Source organism: Neodiprion virginianus, chromosome 5, assembly GCF_021901495.1.
Source record: "Neodiprion virginianus isolate iyNeoVirg1 chromosome 5, iyNeoVirg1.1, whole genome shotgun sequence".
Classification (NCBI taxonomy): Eukaryota; Metazoa; Arthropoda; class Insecta; order Hymenoptera; family Diprionidae; genus Neodiprion; species Neodiprion virginianus.
This window is the reverse complement of record NC_060881.1, coordinates 28,565,803-28,585,086: the sequence shown is the minus strand read 5'-3', so window position 1 is coordinate 28,585,086 and position 19,284 is coordinate 28,565,803. Positions and strand designations below refer to the sequence as shown.

At 42.9% G+C, this 19,284-nt stretch overlaps 1 protein-coding gene across 1 annotated transcript in view; it reads left to right on the top strand.

Moving 5' to 3' along the window:
* The first annotated feature begins 5,698 nt into the window (after positions 1-5,698).
* The window catches only part of LOC124304959 (lachesin-like), a 193,282-nt gene continuing 179,696 nt past the window's right edge, over positions 5,699-19,284 (top strand). The window contains exon 1 of the mRNA XM_046763783.1: positions 5,699-5,764. The gene's annotated coding sequence lies outside the window, so the exon portion shown is untranslated. The remainder of the gene's footprint in view (positions 5,765-19,284) is intronic.

Genomic DNA, 19,284 nt, shown 5'->3' with positions numbered 1-19,284 from the left:
GCCGAACGTTTTCTCGTATAAATTCGAAGGCTGTTGGATCGCCTAGCTGAGCATCGCGTTAGGCGAAGAACTTGAACTTTTGCTACTCGCTAGCACTTCGGAAGTTGTTGAAACAATTAAGTGGATCCCGTTTATGGCTGAAAGTTTATACACGTTTTTTTTTTTTTTTTTTGCCTCAACAGTGACCTTTCCCTAGACTCTGATAGATCGTAAATAATCGCTTCCCTGAGAGCACAGAAATATCATTTCCTTACGCAGATTCAGTTCATTTTTTGAATGGTGTGTACAGAGCGAATTCCTAAAGACCGCACGGTCCGTCGTCTGTTAAAATTTAAAGCGCACGCGCTGAAATCCGAGAGCAATTGTTTGTCAGGACGACCAACCGTCTCTAAACTAAAAAATTTTGACATTTGTGAGTTGAGTACAAGTGCCAACGATAAGTGTCAAAATTTTTGAACTTATTTGCGTCGCGGCAAACTGTCGTATGAATTTATGAGAGTTGGTAGCCCTGGCAAACAGATAGTTTCGAATTGAAGCACATGGGCATTAAATTTTAGCAGACGACGAAAAGTGCAGAGGTTAGTAATTCACTCTGTACAAACAATCGCACACTTTTTCTACCGAATCTGCTCGTGAGGTCTTCGCTTATTCGGAGTGATCACGAAACCGAAATGAAAAGTTTTAATAAAACGATTAGTCCCTGGCTTCAGCGCGATATTACCGGACACCGTTTGAATCAGTCAGAGGGGGGTGATTCATTCCTTGATTTATTCCCGCTTCCCGATAGCTGATAATGAGAAATAAGAAGGAGGAAAAAGCCAATTAAAACTGTTTCAGATCAAACAATGCGAGATCGATGCGGCCAAGTCGGGGGGGCGAGGAAATGGCAGCAAGGGCGAATCGCGCCCCGCAGCGATGCCTGAAATTTAAATCACCGGTAATTTCTCGTTATGAGGTTGACTGATCTTGCTTAATGTTTTCGAGCTTTTCAGAGGAATGGGACTCGGCAACGAGTTTCAGGCCGCGGCCACCCCTAAGTCGCGGTTTTAGTAGGCGCGTCAGGTTCACCCTCGTGGTACCTGGTATTATATGAAGGCACGGTTGGTTGGCGAGGAGGCGGTTGCAGATATATACGCGGGAGACTCGCGCGGAGGAAACACCCTTTGAATCCTAATTCGCATTATTAGCTTAACTAGCTATCCGCCCGTCTACGACGCATGACGAACTACACCATTACGACAAAAGTTTACCATTGAAATTCGATTCATCGAAACCCCTTTGGCCGGATTTGTGGCCCAGTTTCTCGACCACATCGGCGATCATAGACGAAGGGCGACACAAATCCTTCCAGAAATAATTTTCGCCTATCTGAACGCTCGGTCTCACGTGCAGCGGCTTAAATCACAAACAGCCACAAGCTTGGCCACAGATTCGACTTCACTGTTCTTTGGATCACCCCAAATCTCAGCCCACGACCATTCTCGTACATCAGAAACTCACAAACATGGATTTATAACATTTCCACGCTGTTTGAGCTAGCTCGTTGATCAATGGACGTGCGAATGTGGTCACTTAGTTCGAGGCTTGGTACACTAATCGAAAAAAAGATACCGAAACTATAATCTGTCTCGCTAATGACGAAGCCACGCGAAGTTGCTCAAAATCATCATGTAAAATGTGCCGAGGACAATCGAGGAACGTTATCGAGATGATTTGAACTTTTTCGACCGTGTTTTCGAGCGCGTTCGACCTTTTTCGTAATTTGGATTTGGGACTTGGAGAAGGTATTCCTGGCACATTCGTCGACGCTGAAAACAAAGCCTAATATGATACCTAACGGGGAAAGTGAAGGGAGGGAAGGAAGGGGTTCGACTCGGGTGCAAGTTGAATTGCGGGATTGAAAGAGGGGCGGATGTTGCTGGTGCGGGCAAAACGTGTTTCACCCTGAGTGAACCAATTACATATCGCGTCTGCTGCGTGACCCCGCGACACGGTGCTCAATCTCGCATCGGCACCGGCAAACTGCTGTTTGCAAAAACAGTATCAGGCTACCAGAACACCCCCGCAGCCTTCCTCTTCCTCTATTGCCACTGACCTCGTTTAAACTTCTCCGTAATGGGCGATATTCATCCCTCGCTGTGAAACCGTATTGCAAAGCTCGACAACGCACGTCTCCAAATCCACATCGCTTTCCATCTATCCCTCATCGCTTGGCGAAGAATGGAGGAGGGTCAAAGTGTTCGTCAATTGATCAACTATCGATGGAACTGCTCGTTTCGCATTTTTTGGATCCTTAAGAGGACCGTTATATCGCTGAAACTGCAGATTGCTGCGGGATGCAAGGATACCAATCTTCTTAACGATTACTATAACTTCTGGGGGATTTTCAAGGTTTACAAGTTCATGTTCGCTGTTCCTGAATCCAGAAGCTGATTTTTCGGAAGGTTGAAGACGCAAAACCGTTAGTCCATTCTTAAATGGTAAGGCACCGTTCTCTTCACAAGACAATCCATTTTCGTTCGAGGCCAGTGATTTTCTTCCTCTTCATTATTTGGTGGCAACGAGTAATACACAAAATAATCACGTGCATTTTTTGCAATTCTCCTCAAAGTTGAGCGAATAGACGAGACCTTGCAACTCAAATTTTTTTGTCGCAGACATCCGATTTTCTGAAGGAAAATCTGCCTGGTGAAGTCAAATTGGACTAACTGTATACCTTCAAGCTTACAGCAAAAAGGTTTTACTGGAAAATGAAGACATGCACTGGCGATGAATCAATGATGTGAAATGTGGTTTTTGATGTTCAAGCAGATAACGTCAAACATGGATTTTTCGAAACCGTCAAAATTTACACCATGTACTGACTTTTTGGAATGCAGTCATTTCCAACAAAGAGAGACTCGGTGACAAATTTCATCCTCCAAATCTTCAGAAAAGTTTCCAATTCTTTAGAGAAATGCACTTTGAGTACCGATTCGGTCCGTGTCAAATCACCTGTAGGTATTCAAGGGTTGACACGATCGGTTCGTCCGGTTCATGCAACGCTTAACTTTGAGGTTTCCAGCTCGTACGTGACTGTGAGAGGAATCACTCGAGAGTCCCGCTGGACTGTGACGTCGAGTCTCGGGGTTATCGGCCGGCTTCAAGGCCTTCGAGAACCCACTAGAAACCAGCGTTAGAATCAATTATCTCAATTCCATTTGCCGCGGTTATTTTTTTGTTCTTCATGCCGCTCACGAATTCGTTCGTAAAATTTCCTCTTCGCGTTACTCAATTTTGAGTAATTACTGCCGAACAATTGGAGCCCCTGCTCCAGCTTTTATTGATTTGTTCCACAGCCATGGCGGCGGATATTGGAACGGGTTGAAATTTCGCTTTGCAATTTTTGCCTCTCGATGTTAATCATTCGAATGAATTTTTACGCAGAGCTTTCCGATCGCTGGAAGTTAACCTTTCATGTATTTGTTCAGCTTCTGTCTTGAAGGAAAATTAGAGGAACCATTCAATCGAAGAAACCATCAATTTAACGGTTGGAAATCAATTTGTAAATCAAAGGAACTTGTATGACTGAATGATTCTTTGAAGGAGCCAGAAGTCAATCGAGACAACCGAAGTCACTATGAATCGCTTGAAATCACATGACAGCGGTGAAGATATTGCTCGAGAAATCGTTGCAAGTTTGTCGTAAACGCGAAATGGTTTTTATAGACTTTAATTTTGTCACGTGCTCTGGTTTATTTACAGTGAATTAAATGACTTTCATTGATCTTCGATGATTTTCGAACGTTCTATGCGATGTTGAGTGATTCGTTGTGATTCCATTCGATCCAGGAATGACTGAAAATCGTTCAAAACGCTCGGAAATCATTGGAAACTATCCATGGACTTTACGACTGAAAGATTAGGCTCACAAAAAGGTGTTTGTTTGTTCGATAAACCAATTTTCGCATTCTTTTTGAATTCAGGGAGAGAAGAAAAAGCCGTGATTTTTGCCGAGCCCACGCAGCTTCCCGTCAAAGCTCCTTCGAATAGCTCGAGGGCTTCAGTAGACATCGTTTCTTTGCGTTGGGGAGGGCTCGTTATGTACGAGCGCGGTTAAAAGATAAAGAGTCGATAAAACAGAGCGGAGGAATGGCGTCGCGACGCCTCGCGGGCCGAACAACACGGTAGAAAACGGGCGTCTCATCGCTTCTCAACCCCTCCACACATGTACCGTACCCGGCGTATTTTCCCACGGGATAAAACACCCGAAATTCCCTTGTCACCCCGGCTATAACTGTGCGATTTGCCGATAATTCCTCGCAGTCGATCTGCCCTGTCAACTTGGAGCCGATAAACACAACCCTTAAACCCAATACCACCCTAAAACGTAGGAAATAGATCTGCGACGAGTTAAGTTCGTTCCTTTAGGTAATCCGGGAAGAATTGCGACGAAATTTATCCTTTCCAAGGATCGCAAATATAGAAGTTTTCCTCGTATTTTATTACGACAAGGAAGCATTTGATAAAGAATTTCGAAATGTTGCAGACTCAAAATATCACACACAATATCTTTGCATTCATTTTCATGGAATTCTGAATGATTTTCAGATTATTAAGATCGAGTGGTAAGTTTTGGGGGATAATCGGACCTTTCTGTGAAAACAAAGGGTAAAATTTACTTGTAAACAATTCCTTCACCTTGATTAATTTATGAATGTCACGAAGTTATAGTTTTCACCGAGATATTTTCAGCGATCACCGTACAGCATTGTTGATGTTTTTCCGTCCCATTCAGTCCCGTTTTCCCTTATTTCCTTACCCCGACTCGATTTATTGACGGCCGGAAGCTTCCGTGGCGCGTCCGTCGTGCTACAACGTAACTTTTTTTTTTTTTCTTTTCTTTCTCATCCCCGAAAAATTTCCCTAAACCTGGAGCGAAGTGGATTTGCTGATATATTATGGGACGGCATTCAATAAATCTGTCAAATTAGGTTGGCGAGATGAAATGCAGGGGTTGGGGAGATTTTATTAGCAGCTTGCGGGTATAACAATGCCTGCCAAATATCTTTACATACATATACATAATCTAAACACAGCCCGAAATTGGAGAAGCCAAGATTATATCTTGTAAGTCGTTCATCCCATGCTATGGAATGCTCCAACAAATCGTTGTTAGCTTCAATTTTACTGTTCCATTCACTGCTCCTCCTTTATGCATTTCCATTACACATCTAGGTACATAATACACGATGCTCGATAGTTCATTCGTTTTTGAAATGTAACAATAACGATTCGTCGGTTAACTGCAGGTGGTGAAATGACGGCTGTGTTTGTTGATGATAAATTATTAAGATATTGAATTTCGAATTTCAATGCTGAAAGTATACGTAAATCAAATTTTTTAGTATCAAGTTTGGACTCCGATGAAATTTATTGGATGAATAATCGAAGGTGGTTGATTTTTGAATCGATCAAAAATCAACGAATAAGAGCCTCTATAATCGTTGAACCTTCCGAATACACTAATATCCTAATATCGGTGGTTCAAACTTTGGAATACCTGCGTAAAATCGGTTCGAAATCGGTGCTTTCGGTGCGGAAATCGGTTCCCGTAGATATTGGCGGTGAACGAATCTTCAAGAAGTTTCGGCCGAAGGGGATGAGGATCTCTCATCGACATCAGGGGCGTCGATCGGTAGCATCGTAAGCCTTTGAAGTGGACGCGAGGAAGAGCTGCAAGGCCTTGCCGTCGGCGACGAGGCGACGACGACGTTGGGCAAACGTAATACGTCGACGTACATAGACGGCATTTGCTGTCGCGCATATACACACACCTGGGAATAAATTATACAGGGTATCGGGGCGCCTGTCGTCCGATATGCACGGCTGCACGACTCGGGCACGGTTATATCGGGTTCAAAGGTTAGCCCCCGAAACGAGCCGTCTAATTACTCGGCCCTTGCTGTTTTTGGCGCGGGGACTCGCCTCTCCGTTAGATTTACATGTTGTTTGTCGGGGCCGTCATCCCTGACGATGGGGACGGAACACTCGATGCAGATCGGTTTAATACCCCCTGAACCAAGGCCCCGCCCTTCGCTGACACCGTGGAGGTTTCTGATGAACGTAAAATGTAAAAGGTGATTCTTGGCCTCGCAGGAAAAGTGTCCAAGGCTGATCTCTTTTGTAATTTGTTATAGTAGACTAAAAACTGAGCGATACGTATTTGTTTTTTTTTTTTGGAAATGCAATTAAACACTTTGAGGGGGTAAAACCACCCTCCAAAGTAGGACATGTCAAATGGCAATTTGGCAGTTTCCAATCCAACTGGTCGAGTTTTCTCATAACGAGAAATGGAACGTGTAATATTCTCGGTTAAAAGAACACACTGTCAAATCGACCCTTGACATGCCTTGCAGGGTGGTTTCACCCCCTTAAAGTGTTTAATGACAGATAAAAAGACAAACACGTGTCGCTTAGTTTTTAGTCTACTATAACATATCAGAAAAGAAGTCAAACCGGAAAGACCGATATGAGATACTTTCCTTGTTGGTATGATGAACATGGTTGTTTTCTTGGAGATGAATGTCAAATGTACGAACTCAAATTTTCAGAGGTGACAATATTGAAAGATGAGAAAGTGGGAGGATCAGCTTTGAGAATGGACATGTATTTTGAAAAATCTTAAAACGAAGAACGTCAGAATTCTGCTATTGTTTTTCTTTTTTGTCTTTCGACGTTTTTACCTTCGCTACGGTTGGTTGGCCAAAAATCAATATTTTTTTATCAGCAGTCAAATCAATATCGCTCTTTGTTGTACGTAATCAATATCGATATTATATATTGTAAGCTTGCGTGTACATAACGACGCGATCATAAAGAAAGCAATAAAGTTTTTCAGTTGATATGCAGTCTTCCGAATAAAACGAGCCATCCCATAGCGAGCGAAATCGAGCAAATCTACTAGATTTCACTACAAATCCGTGGTGATTCAAAGCAAAGCCTCGATATCTGAGCATTTATTTCTTTCACCGCAGTTCTGAAATTTTCTGTCCTTGTATTTTGAAAGAGCTGATCTTCGTTGCTCACGAATATATAAACTGGAATATTTCATCTTTAAAATCAATAAACAAAAGTATACACTGTTGGCCACGTGTGGGCGGTGAAGGAAGAACGAATGAAAGTTGTCCGAGGTGCGTTCGCTTGAGCGAGGAACGAAATTCGACCGAGTATATAAATAACGCCGGGAATAATAATTAATGAGTGCAAACAGTTTCGTAAAATGGAGGGGTTCCCGAGGTGTTAATAACACAATCGTTGTTACACACACATCCGAAGCGGGTAGCGGTGAAAATTTCTTGATCCGTTTATATTCTCGCGCCAGTGGGTGGCTGGATGTAAAAGGGTGGGTTTCCCTACTGCGGTTGTGAAAAGCGCGGGTAAACTTTTACTTCAAACTAATACCTTGGCCCGGTATATATGCTCCTTCTCCCCCCCGCCGATGAATATTTCACCCAATTTTCGTTTGATAGACCTTGTCCCGCTCACTCGCGCGCACTCTCACCGAAAACGGCTTACAGCACGAACTACAGGCCGCGGTGTTTGACGGGGATAAAGGCGTGTGTTGGCCGGAGAGCTTTGCCGGAAGCACGGGGCAGAGCTTATTTCAATATTATATTGCCTTGTAGGCTGACGCCGAGCGTCCCAAACCGGGCATTCGAAAACCCCTGGCGATCAAACAGGCCGCGCGTACATTACCCTATGCATATATACTTCCTTGCGATCTCTGCTTTAGCCTCTGTTCGATGCCGGGAATTTCGTTCAAATTTCGAGCTCGAGAGATTTACCAAACGTTGGGTGAAAGACTCTGTAAATAAGTAAGCTAAGTTTCAGCAATGCGCCATTTTTCGACCCTAATTACAGCTGCCTCTGGATACATATCCGCTAATGGGGGCGTAGTTTTGAAATGATTAAGAATTGATAAGAAATTTTCGAGCATCCTGAAAGCCGGCATTCTGCAACGAGATATACGGGGTGTTTCAGAGGAAACGCCGCGGTATGTTGTGTTGCCTACTGCTGAGGAGAACAAATATCGGTAAAACAGACCTATCGTGATAAAATAATACAGTCACTTGAGTCAAGTCGAGTCATATAATTACTTTATAAACAACGAAGCAGCTGCTTGGCCAAATCCACACAACTTGGCAACACAGACAGTTCCAGTTCACTCGCGAGGACTTTGAACATGCTCGATTCGTATCTATCGATAACTTGGTAGGTCTGTTTTACCGATATTTGTTCCCTTCGGTGGTAGGCAACTCAACATACCGCGGTGTTTGGTCGGAAACACCTAGTATATCACGTTCAACTCACGCTCAGAGACGAGCAGTTTGGGTATTTTCCAAATTTCCGGGAATGCTGTGTCAATCCGTATGTGATGTGCATTTCAGATCGTTGCCCAGGGTTTCACGACCGCGAAGCTTAATTTCGTGGAAGCAGACTAAATACAGGGATGAATTTGCAGAGATGTTAAATGGAAGGGATGGCGCTAGAGGTGGCCACCAAAGGCGAAATAGCACGTTGCTTTTGGAAGATCAAAACAAGAGTACCTTAGACCAACGTAACGGGTAACTGAGAAGATGGTGAAGCTTGTAATCAGCGCAAAGAACCTTTCGGTTTTTCACTCAGTTTTACGTGGTGAGACGTCTTCGTCAGTGACTGAAGAAGGTTTAATACGCGGAGTGTACGGGTCAAACGAAACTTTTTACGGGCGTATGGAGGGATCGAATTGACTAAAAGTCCTTCGACTGCATGCCCGAAGAGAACTAATTCAATCAGTGGCGAAGAACCGAGGAAAAGGCAAAAGGCGCGTCAGGCCGGTGTTCAATCCTACGAAATTTCTGGGCCCATTGTTTTCTGGGTAGGTCACAGGAAGTGACGTGGTGGACCTTGTAGAGGCTCGAGAGCGGGGCTTTCGACATAGTACTTTGGTACCGAGTGGAAACAAAAGTTGCTATACAAGTTTTGTCGTATCGCTCCTACGATTATAACTATGAATTTTTTTGGAATTGTTGCAACAGAAATCTTGCTTTTTGAAGAGCACCATTTTTCGACGTTGTTTTAAGCAATATCTGAACACGTATGGGGCATAATTTATTGAGTTGGGTGAAAACCACTTCTTATACGAAGAATTATTACAAGTTCAAATTTTAAGCCAATCAACAAATTATAAAGTTTTACTGGCCTTCCAGATCCTTGGAGATAGAACCTCGAATATGCGTCACTCGAGAAAAGTAAATCTCAAGGACTGTTTACTTTGTGCAGTTTTTACGTTGAAACGAGGTACTTTTGACACGGTATTTCCCTATCTAAGTACTAAGAATTACGTAAGTCCGGAGTACCTGAAAATTTTCTTCAAGTCCAATAATGAGGTCCAAAATATCGTCTCTGGGTTTTTCGGGAAAAATACCTGCAACCCCCATCAAGAGGCGATTAATCTACATGCCGTGACTTCTGACGGCTCAAAGGCTTGATAAGATCCACGGCATAGGGTCCGCTTGTCATTTGTCAAGGGCGGAAAAGCGCGAGGCTAAAGGGTTTTCCGTTAACCAGTCGAGTCCTGGACGAGTGGGCTCATTCTGATAGTGTCAATCGCTTTGTCGGGAGAGGATTCCGGGTGACACGGACGCTACGTGTTGTCAAAACTCGAACCAAAAACTGGTGACAGCGGGGTGGGATCTCAGCCGTGTGTTCGGTCCCGCGGGAGAACTAGAAGGCTCTTGAAGAGGGGAGAGCGATATTTGACCTGGGAAAATGTAAAAACTTTCCCCGAGCATCGAACAAGTTGTCAGGCTCGCTATCCGCGCCTGTATCGTTCCAGAACCTTCTTCTATCCCCGCCCCTGTCATTTGACTCCAGGGAATTTTCTTCCTGATCTTCTTTCGAGTGCTTTTCTTACCTCCCTCAGGATCACCGGAGGACCTCTGCTAGCGAGAGCTGCTCTCATTACTCATCCCACCCCCATTTCACGCCGCGAGAGGAGGAGAAGGTGCAACCAGTCGTACGTCTGCTGGGCTGTGTCACAAGGCAAGAAACAACGCGACGCTTGGCTCACAGGGTGAGGAGAAAAACTCTTTGGTTATTGCGAGGAAAAAGTTGAAGAGAAGGGTTGACTGGAGTCAATTTCACTGATTAGCAGAGTGTTCGACAATTCCGAATCGGGCGATCCGGGGATGAATCTTGTTGTTTTTGAAAATCGCGTGAATTGTTTGTTTATCGCAGGATCATTCTTTGATGGATTAAAAGTCGAGTAGATTCGGGAACGAGGTTTAATTTGCGAATCGGGATTCTTTTTTCCTCTTCATCCCTGACGGAAACGACGCCTTCGAAGCATGACGGGAACCTACGGGTGAGTTTAAGCACTTGGTCTGAACGAGGGGCGGCCGGATTTTAATTTCAAGCATAATCGATGAAAAAACTCGGTGGAATCCTTGCAGAAGATATAATATAATACATAGGTGAGTACACTTGCACGGGGAAATCAGGAAAGTCACAGGATACAGAAACAATTCATTTTCCGGTACAGCAAATGTTATCATCCCTTGATTAAACACAAAGCGTGAGGGCATCAGCTGCGCGATCAAAGGATTATCCGGCAGTCCCATCCCGCAGAGAAACTAACAATCCCCTTGAGTTAAGATCTGTTCAACTCACACACGATAGAAACATACCTTGGAATGCATGTCGGGGGGGGGGTAAAAGGTCCCCGTTTATCCGATGACTTACGCGGTTGCAGGTGAAAGGTGATTCGCTACTGCACCGTATGAGACACGTATCAAAATTCACTTGGCAAAAATTTCCACCTCTGCAGCTTTTAACGGCGATGAGTAGTTCGAACTTCCAGTCATCCGCACGTCGCCTAGATTCGAAGGGTGTCACCGTAGACGCCCTGATGGCAAAAGGTTTCGGAAATATTGCAGCCAGTGCTTTTCTCTTTTATTTCTTTTTTCGCGGAGCGGGGGTGGTTCGCAAAGTGGAAAGAGAGAGAGAGAGAGAGAGAGGGAGAGCGGAAAATTCCCTGGAGTCAAGTTTGGGCGGCGATGACGCGGAACGATAACAACCCCAGCGATGGATCTCCGGGGCGCTAAAGAGTTTCCGTTACCCTCTGCAGACTCGGGACGCGACTTCGTTGGCGGGTCGCAAAAAGCCGCACGCGACGCGCTAACGATCCCCGCACTCCTGGAGGAATAAAGGGGTGGAAATTGACCGTCGAGTCGTTTTAATCCGCTACGGCGAACTGCAAGGCCGTGCTGGCGCGACGTGTTCCATGTTTTTTTTTTTTTTCCAAAATCGAGGACCAGACGGAAGATTAAGCGATCGGAAGGTGGAAGCCCGAAGCTTTCGGAGGCTGAGTTCCAAAATCCGGAATACGGAAGCGATATGGAGGAAATCTGAAGACCGGGATACCTTTTTCGGCCAAAAACGCAGAGCGCCTTGTAATCCCGTTGGATTAGGCCCTGGAATTTCTTGCAAAAACGGCAAGGACCTCCTGGATTCAAGCACGCGATGGAGCAAAACATGACGGCTCGGGGCGAGGCGAGGCTCTGAACTTGACACGTTACTCGGGGCGGGTGAAATCTCCGGGAGGTTACTCACACAATTCGTCGTGACACTAACATCTGACTATAAACCGTGCAACGCATCAGTTATACTATCCGCTCTTGCCTAGTCCCGTTTTGTATCCATTACCGTCTCTGCCGTTATACATCCGCACAGAAGTGAAGACCTTTTGTTACGCGTTTAACAATGGCTCGCGCCTAGACTTCACCTCCGCCCCTGTAAGAGCCCTTGCGAATCTCATCCTCGCCGTTTTATTTCTCGTCATCCGACAGACGCTACGGTTCGCACAATATACCTATACTGTCGCTACAAATCACTCCAACGGTTCTTAAATGCGGAGATCGATCTTTAAACGGAGTCTCTTTGTCTCGATCTCTTCATTTGACCTCTCTCTATCAACCCTCCCCCCCCCCCGCCCCTCTTCCTTGAGAAATTTAAATTGGATGAAGATTAGGAATAACGACGATCAACAAACGTGAAATGAGGAAGAAATCGGGACATTTGTTATCGTAAAATCGCGACAACATTTTTTCTAGGGATTATATTTACAGGGGGGATCTATAGAGAGGGGATCAATAACGATATCCAGACAAAGAAACTCCGGATTGGGCCGGACCCGTTCGGTCGGAATTGTGGTAAAACCCAATTTAACCTTGTTGGACTAATTACGTTGGACCGTCCATATTATTGACCTGGGAACGATGTCGTACAATATTATTATTCACAAATATGCTAATGAACACCCCTGAAACTATGAGCCGATTACATTAATTTGTATCATTGTTGTAAACAATCAAAGTCGCACAAGCTTTCAAAATCACGAACCTCTACAGTCGACCTAATCTCAAAACGTCGCTATCGATCCTCAAATCAATCCGCGCATATTGTGCAAAAAATAAACGAGAAGACAACAAATCTTCACAGAGATTAAAGCGAAAGAGAATTCTTACGTCGCTCAAGATCATCGTCAAGAAATTGGGGGGACTAGAGCGTCGAAAAATTGTTATTTTTTTTTTCTTTCCAAAGCGGCATCCTTTCTGCGTATTTGGCTTTTTAATTTTTCAAAAATTAGTAGAACTACGGATTTGACAGCAAAAAAACGTAAATAAATCATCGCGCATTCCGCAAGCTCGACTTCATAATTCTATTCTAGAGTTCGTATCTACAGTTTATAATTATTGCCCGAGGAACAGTAAGAGATGTTATTCGAGAACGCGTTCACCCGAGCGATTGTCTTCAATTAATTATCTAGCTTTCTTTACGTGCCGAAGGATCAGTAATCCTTCTGCGCAGTTGTCAAGGTTAACTTTGAACTTGTTTTTCTCTAGCCACGCCTCGATAATTTTCAGTAACAGTCTGACAGTAGAAACACAATGTTCGTATCGACACAATGCATCAGACAGATGTCACCCTAATTAGTCACTGATAATTGGGTTGCGTAATATCGGAATTACGGGGTGTAGATTTCAGCTTTGCATAGAGAATTCGGTGAGTCGAATCGACAACAGACGTTGCCTAGCGCTGCAAGCTCTAAGTCACCTGCACTTGCACGAGCATAACGCGAATGTATTATACAGAGCTCGGCAAGACTCGCGATTTCTAACGTACAATTGGCATTCGCGTATGCCTGAAGGCTAATCCTCAAGAGAATGGATTATTCTGTTATTCGAGTTTCGCTCCGCGGAGCTACGCGCCTTGTGAGTTATGATGAACATGGCGCGGGATTTAGCGGAAGCGGAAACCAAGATTGAGTAATTAGTGACTGAGAGACTCGAAACGGGTTCCAGCAAACTCGGTGTCTCTCAGTCGGTTCACTTCTCTCCGTCTTGCGGGGTTGAAGGGATAAAACCTCATGTAACAAAGCTTCAAATAGTGTCAGTATAAAGCTAATCTTGTTACGTCTGACTAAAAAGCTTCACACGATACGTAGCCGAAATTTTATAATACACCGAATTCGAACCGTGAACACCTCGCCATTACAACGATTATTGGAAAATATCCTCATGACGTCGGAACCTGATTGTCAGCGCCATTTTATCACCACATAAACAAAGTTTTTAATTTTAATGGAGGCAAATCGTAATTCTTGGGACTTAAAATTACTCAAGTCATATACATTAATGGAATATCATCAATAATATACTTTTCAAACCATTCTCACGCGAAAAAACACGATCAATGAGCAGCTCGTTGCATTAGTTGCATTTTTTTCCACCAGGAGGCGCATTGCAAAGTGACAATTCCCATAGATAAATTCGTGCTATTCTACTATTTCATTATAAAAAACTTAATAGCTTTACAGCGCATGTACGATTCTGCAGATGAGCAATATTTCGTTTCATTTGTCATTCAATTCATCGTCAATTTTTCTAGAATCACATGCCTGTACACATCCATTTTGTTTTTTTTTTTTTTTTGTTTTCGTCAACTAACAAGATCAAGAAAAATTCCGTCTCAAACAGTTCTCAAAATTGTACAATATCAATAGATTTCAAATGATTTCAAGCAATTTTGCAAAATTTCACAGGTTTTAAAGTAGAAACGGTTTCAGAATTCAAAAAATTGCAGGAATTTCACGCGTTAATAAACATTTCGGAGATTCGTTTGATTTGACGAAAATACAAGCAATTCCAATGACTTCAGACAATTTCATGTAAGACTTACCGAGTGATATGCAATAGGGGTTAACCCCTTGGTCCAATTACGTAACCTCAACCCTTCGTTTGGTTACGAAAAATTTATACTCTTGAATAAAATTCGTCGTATATAATCAGACAGGTGCATAAAATCCTAGAATAATTGCACGCATTATTCACCAAAAAAAGCTCACCTTTCACCCCAAAACTGAGAACGGGGGCGAAGAATGGGTGTTGGAATTAATGAAACCGTCTTATACTCAAAAGTGTTATTATATTCCAAGTAATGTACCAAGTTGAGACGTGTATACATAAATATATATATATATATATACACATCCATATCACAGGGGGTGCGAAAGGGGGTTGAAAAAAGTTTTTTCTTATATAACACACATTTAACTCGCGCCAGTCTCCGTCTCACCCTCATCCTCCTCTCTCTCTCTCTCTTTCTCTCTCTCTTTCTCCTCTCTCACTCTATTACTCTACCTCCTCTCTTTGCACTTTGGCATATTATACAAAAGGGGGTTGTGCCTCATACCGACTGTCGTATGACATTTTTTAGCGCGATCCTTTTTCTCCGCGGCCTCATCCAGCGCCTCCATTTCTCTTGGGGGTCTACATCTCGAGAGACGTGGCGGGAGGGGGAGGGGGAGGGGGGGGGGGAAGTTTTGTTCGTGGCGAAGTGCGACGTACTCCCCCCCCCCCCCCCCCAACTTCGCAAACCCCAAAACCCCAAAACCCCCACCCCGCGAAGCTCGCTATGCCTCTTCGTCAAATGGTGTATAGAGCTATTTCCACGTTGCGCGACGTCACCGCTACGCTCGCTGCTCGTACGTCGCGACCAGAAATCCTACCAGAAGAGGGTGCGCGAGAGGTGCTGGACTAATGGCGCGGATGGGGGTGATTTTTTAACGCGACGTGGGTTCGGGTGCTCGTCTACGCTTCACGTGGGGAACGCGTGCTGGGTTAAATAAGGCGAGCTACGAGAAATAGGGAAGGAGGGCGCAATATGTTCGCCGTCCTTCTAAACAGATTTCAAAGGAAGGGTCACCCCCGTCTCGAAACCCTTGCGTCTAGCTTCTGCTCGGCTCTGCCTCGACTCCTTTCATTCGACAAATCAGGTGTTTTATACACATCAACGCTGAATAATAAATCGCAACGCGCGCAGAGCGCTTTCGAATCCTTTGACGCATCCGATTAGAGAAGTGTTGGCTAGGGTGGTTTTTTTTTCTCACTTTTTCGATTCTTGACTCGGCCATCGCTCGGATTGCTTCTAAATAAATAAACGTTAATCTTGTTCGAAGCAGTGATCTGTACCTCTGCAACTCTGAAGCTTCGCGAAAGGGATGTGAGGTTTGACATTTGAAATATGCACGTTTTTACTACACTTTTTTTACACGTTTTGTCTGGAAAACATTTTAGAAGTCTCACATTGTGATATGTTTATAACGCGGAAATGTAATTGGTTATTGGAGACACGAATCCATTTCTAACCACTCTGGAAATAATTAACTTTCTTCGCGTTATCTCTGGGAATCTCTGAGGTGAACAAGCTGAAGCCGAAAGTAGTGGAATCGGATCGAAAAGCTCAGATTTGAACAACTTTCAACGTTCTATAATTGTAAAACGTATTTTATTCGAATTCTTGAAATCTTAGCTTGTGCTATCCAAATTTGCTAACGAATTCGTTGAATAAAAGTCCTCGGAAAGCCTGAAGTTCAGTATTCGCAGGTGCGCGAAAAGAAATTCCAGCGAGGTTCGAAAGCCTCGTTTGTTTTTAATAACGTAACCTGGAAAGTGCCTTCGGTGATGTCGTTTTGTTACCCAGGTCGTTTTATCCGTTTCCGATAAAGATGGGATATAGATTACGGAACATGAGCCAACCACTCGGCCGATATAGGTGGAGGGCACCACTATTAGACCAGGGGTATTTTAGTGGCGGAATTTAAAAGCCGCGAACTAAATCGAGTGCGCATTTGCGACACTTACGCTTCTATACACCCACCTCCGCAGAATAACTAATGCCTCATTTATTGATCGCAGCTGTAATTATCATTATAGCCGTTTATCCAGATTACCGAATGCGTTTGGATCACACAAATATATGTACAGTGAAACTTTAGTGACATGTTTTCAAAGGGATATGACAGTACTGAAGTGTATAAGCGAGAATAACGTTGAAGCGAAATACCTGAACATTCCAAACCTTTGTGATTGGAAGATGAATAATGATTGATTTTTAGTGGTTTTATTTGTATCATCTCGTCATTTTGTTCATCTCTAGCGAAATCGACTAATATTATTAATTAGAGCATTTTACCGCAGCACGCGCTAGGCTAGCCCTTCAAGAACGTACTGAGTCATTCTTGCCCATACCGTTTGCTTCCAAAACTGTAATTCTTCAAAATTTCTCATTGTATAGATTTTTTTTTCATATTTACGATTCATATTTATACTTCTAAACTACACGATCGCATTCTAAGATAGTGAAGGTATACCTCTGAATTTTTTCAGTTAAATCGTACTCGCACATTTGAAATGGTAACTCGTCAGAAATGGGAAAAGGTAATTTAGACCCGGAGTATTCTCCATAATCGAAAAACTACGATTATTCTCGAAGGGTTAGCATTAATCCAGCGACGGTAAGTAAAGATCGTCTTTCCGTAGACGAGGCGCTGACCTGAACTTGCCGGAACGTGTTTGGGACAGGAAAAGGCACGTTTGTCAAGCTACGCCATCCAGCGGTAGAAAAGTACACGAAACACGAAAACGCGCTCGCCATCTAGCGGTGGGCCAGTTGAACGTCAAATCGAAAGCTTCGACTTACAAGTCAGCTGTAATAACGTATAACCGAACAGAGAACAGCGTTGGAGGACGGAGAACGCGGCGTATAAGTGGGAAAAACGTGTAAACGAGAAACGTACAAGTGAAATATTTTCGCATCATTTGTAGGAAGAAATTGCCAGGACCGAGAAAATTCAACGTTTAAACGAGAAAAACGTACAAGTTCGAAACGTATAACTGAGGTTTCACTGCAATGGTAGACTTAATGACATTAAATATAAAGAAGATGATTGACAATGCTTTTTTTCAACAAAACATCGAAACCTTAGGCTTTTACTCTCTGTCAGTAAAAAAAAAAAAAAAAAAAACAACTATGTGACTGTAACAAACAAGAAACAAAGCAAGAGACTCGGAAGAGTGCTGGGTAATTAGGAAGAAAAAATTCAATTTGTCTTAATTTCAAAACGTCGAGCGATCGTTCGACGAGACAAATGATATCCTCAGCCGGAATCGAAATCAAGGCAACGACCGTAGGTAATTAGAGATGAAATCACGGGATGCCGGAGGGAGTTGAAAAAAAAGTCAGAAGACGAGAGAGAGAAAAAAAAAATAATATCAGAAGCCTGAGAAGTTAAGATTTATGCAGCGTGAAAAGGGTGGTTTCGTTTTTTTTTTTTACTCCTTTTTAATTAAAAAATATAGCCACAATCTTACATCGCGACAGGGGAGCGACTCGGGGATTCGTGGCTGTATATATATGTATAAATATAAATTCAGCAGGAAAGGGGAAATAATATTTTGATAAAGTTTCTTGTCTAAATAACACGATAAAACATTTTACCGGTTTTATAACTCATAATTAGCTCATAGCTTCGCTTCCAGAGGTGAAAAGGGAGAAGAGCTTTACGTTTATCATTAATTAATTTTCAACGGGACATGGGTATTTTTTTTTTTTTTATTTTCCTCACTTCCGTAGACGTACTTGCAGACGATTTTGGTTGTTGTTTTTTGTTTGTTTGTTTTTTTTTTGTTTTTTTTTTGTTTTCACTTACCTTTCAAATTTCATCCAAGGCCAGAGGTCTCGACTTTTCCGTTTTTTAATACACTGCCTTTTGTCGTTGCTTCGTATAATCGATCCCTTTTCCTCTAAACGAGAATGCGAAAACGCTGCAAAGTTACGGAAAACTCGCTTTTGCAATTAATTGTACTTCAAGTTCGCACAGCGACACAACTCATAACAAAGCTGAAATTAAATCAGTTTACTGTCCGGCACAGCAGCCCCCGTTTTTACACCCTGCGCGTTTTATTTTGTACATATATTATGTATACATACATAACAGCACATTTTTTATCCTTCTCTGTCGTACAGTCGTCACTTTCTCCTTCCTTCTTTTACATACTTTCGTTAAACTCAAACGCACGGAACGGCTCTCTTCGATTTTGACAAACGGTCGAGATCAAAGACCAGAAGGTTTCATTTTCTCGAGTTTCATTACGTTTCTTTTTGTTTCACATTTTTTTAATGGATGGGGAAAGGAGCGTCGAATTTTATGCGAACCTGTTCGGACCCGAAAATAGTGACTTAAACAACGAAGCACAGAGCTTTGCTTTTTTCACACAAGGCACGCTCCTTTCGAGGTTTTAATTTTTCTTAATTCAAATAGCCGGCTGTAGAAATATTTCCTTCGAAAATCATTCCGTTCAATTACAGATATTCGATGTTATATTTTGCCGCATTCATATCGTAATAAGATTCTTCTCTTGAACGATTTGTCAAACTTGTGTGAAACGTATGCATATTTTTTTTTTCACAAGGAAAATTTATTACGCTGTTTATAATTATCGACGCTTTACGATTTCAGGTAAGTATGATCATCGGGAAAAAGAGGTTCAACCCTTGAATATATTTCAAATTGAAACAAAGTTTCTAACTGCATGCTGGGAAAAACAGATTGGAATTTGTTTTTTTCTTTTTTTGCCCCCTGCAGGCATTGCGAAATGTTTTCGCTCGTTAAAGGGGATGGGAAAGATGAACGACGCGTATTATAATCGATTATAACAAGGTTTGAAGGATGAGCTTAATTATAACAAGCTGTTAGGAAAAATGAAAGATCGGTAAATAACGTCGGCAAATTTTTGTTTACAAAAAACTGAGCGACGCCGATCGCGTCTTTACTCGATAAATATCGCCATAATTGAGAAAAATTTGAAAGGATTATAAAGTTTTCGTTCGGCGAAGCGAGATCGAACTGTACAATAATAA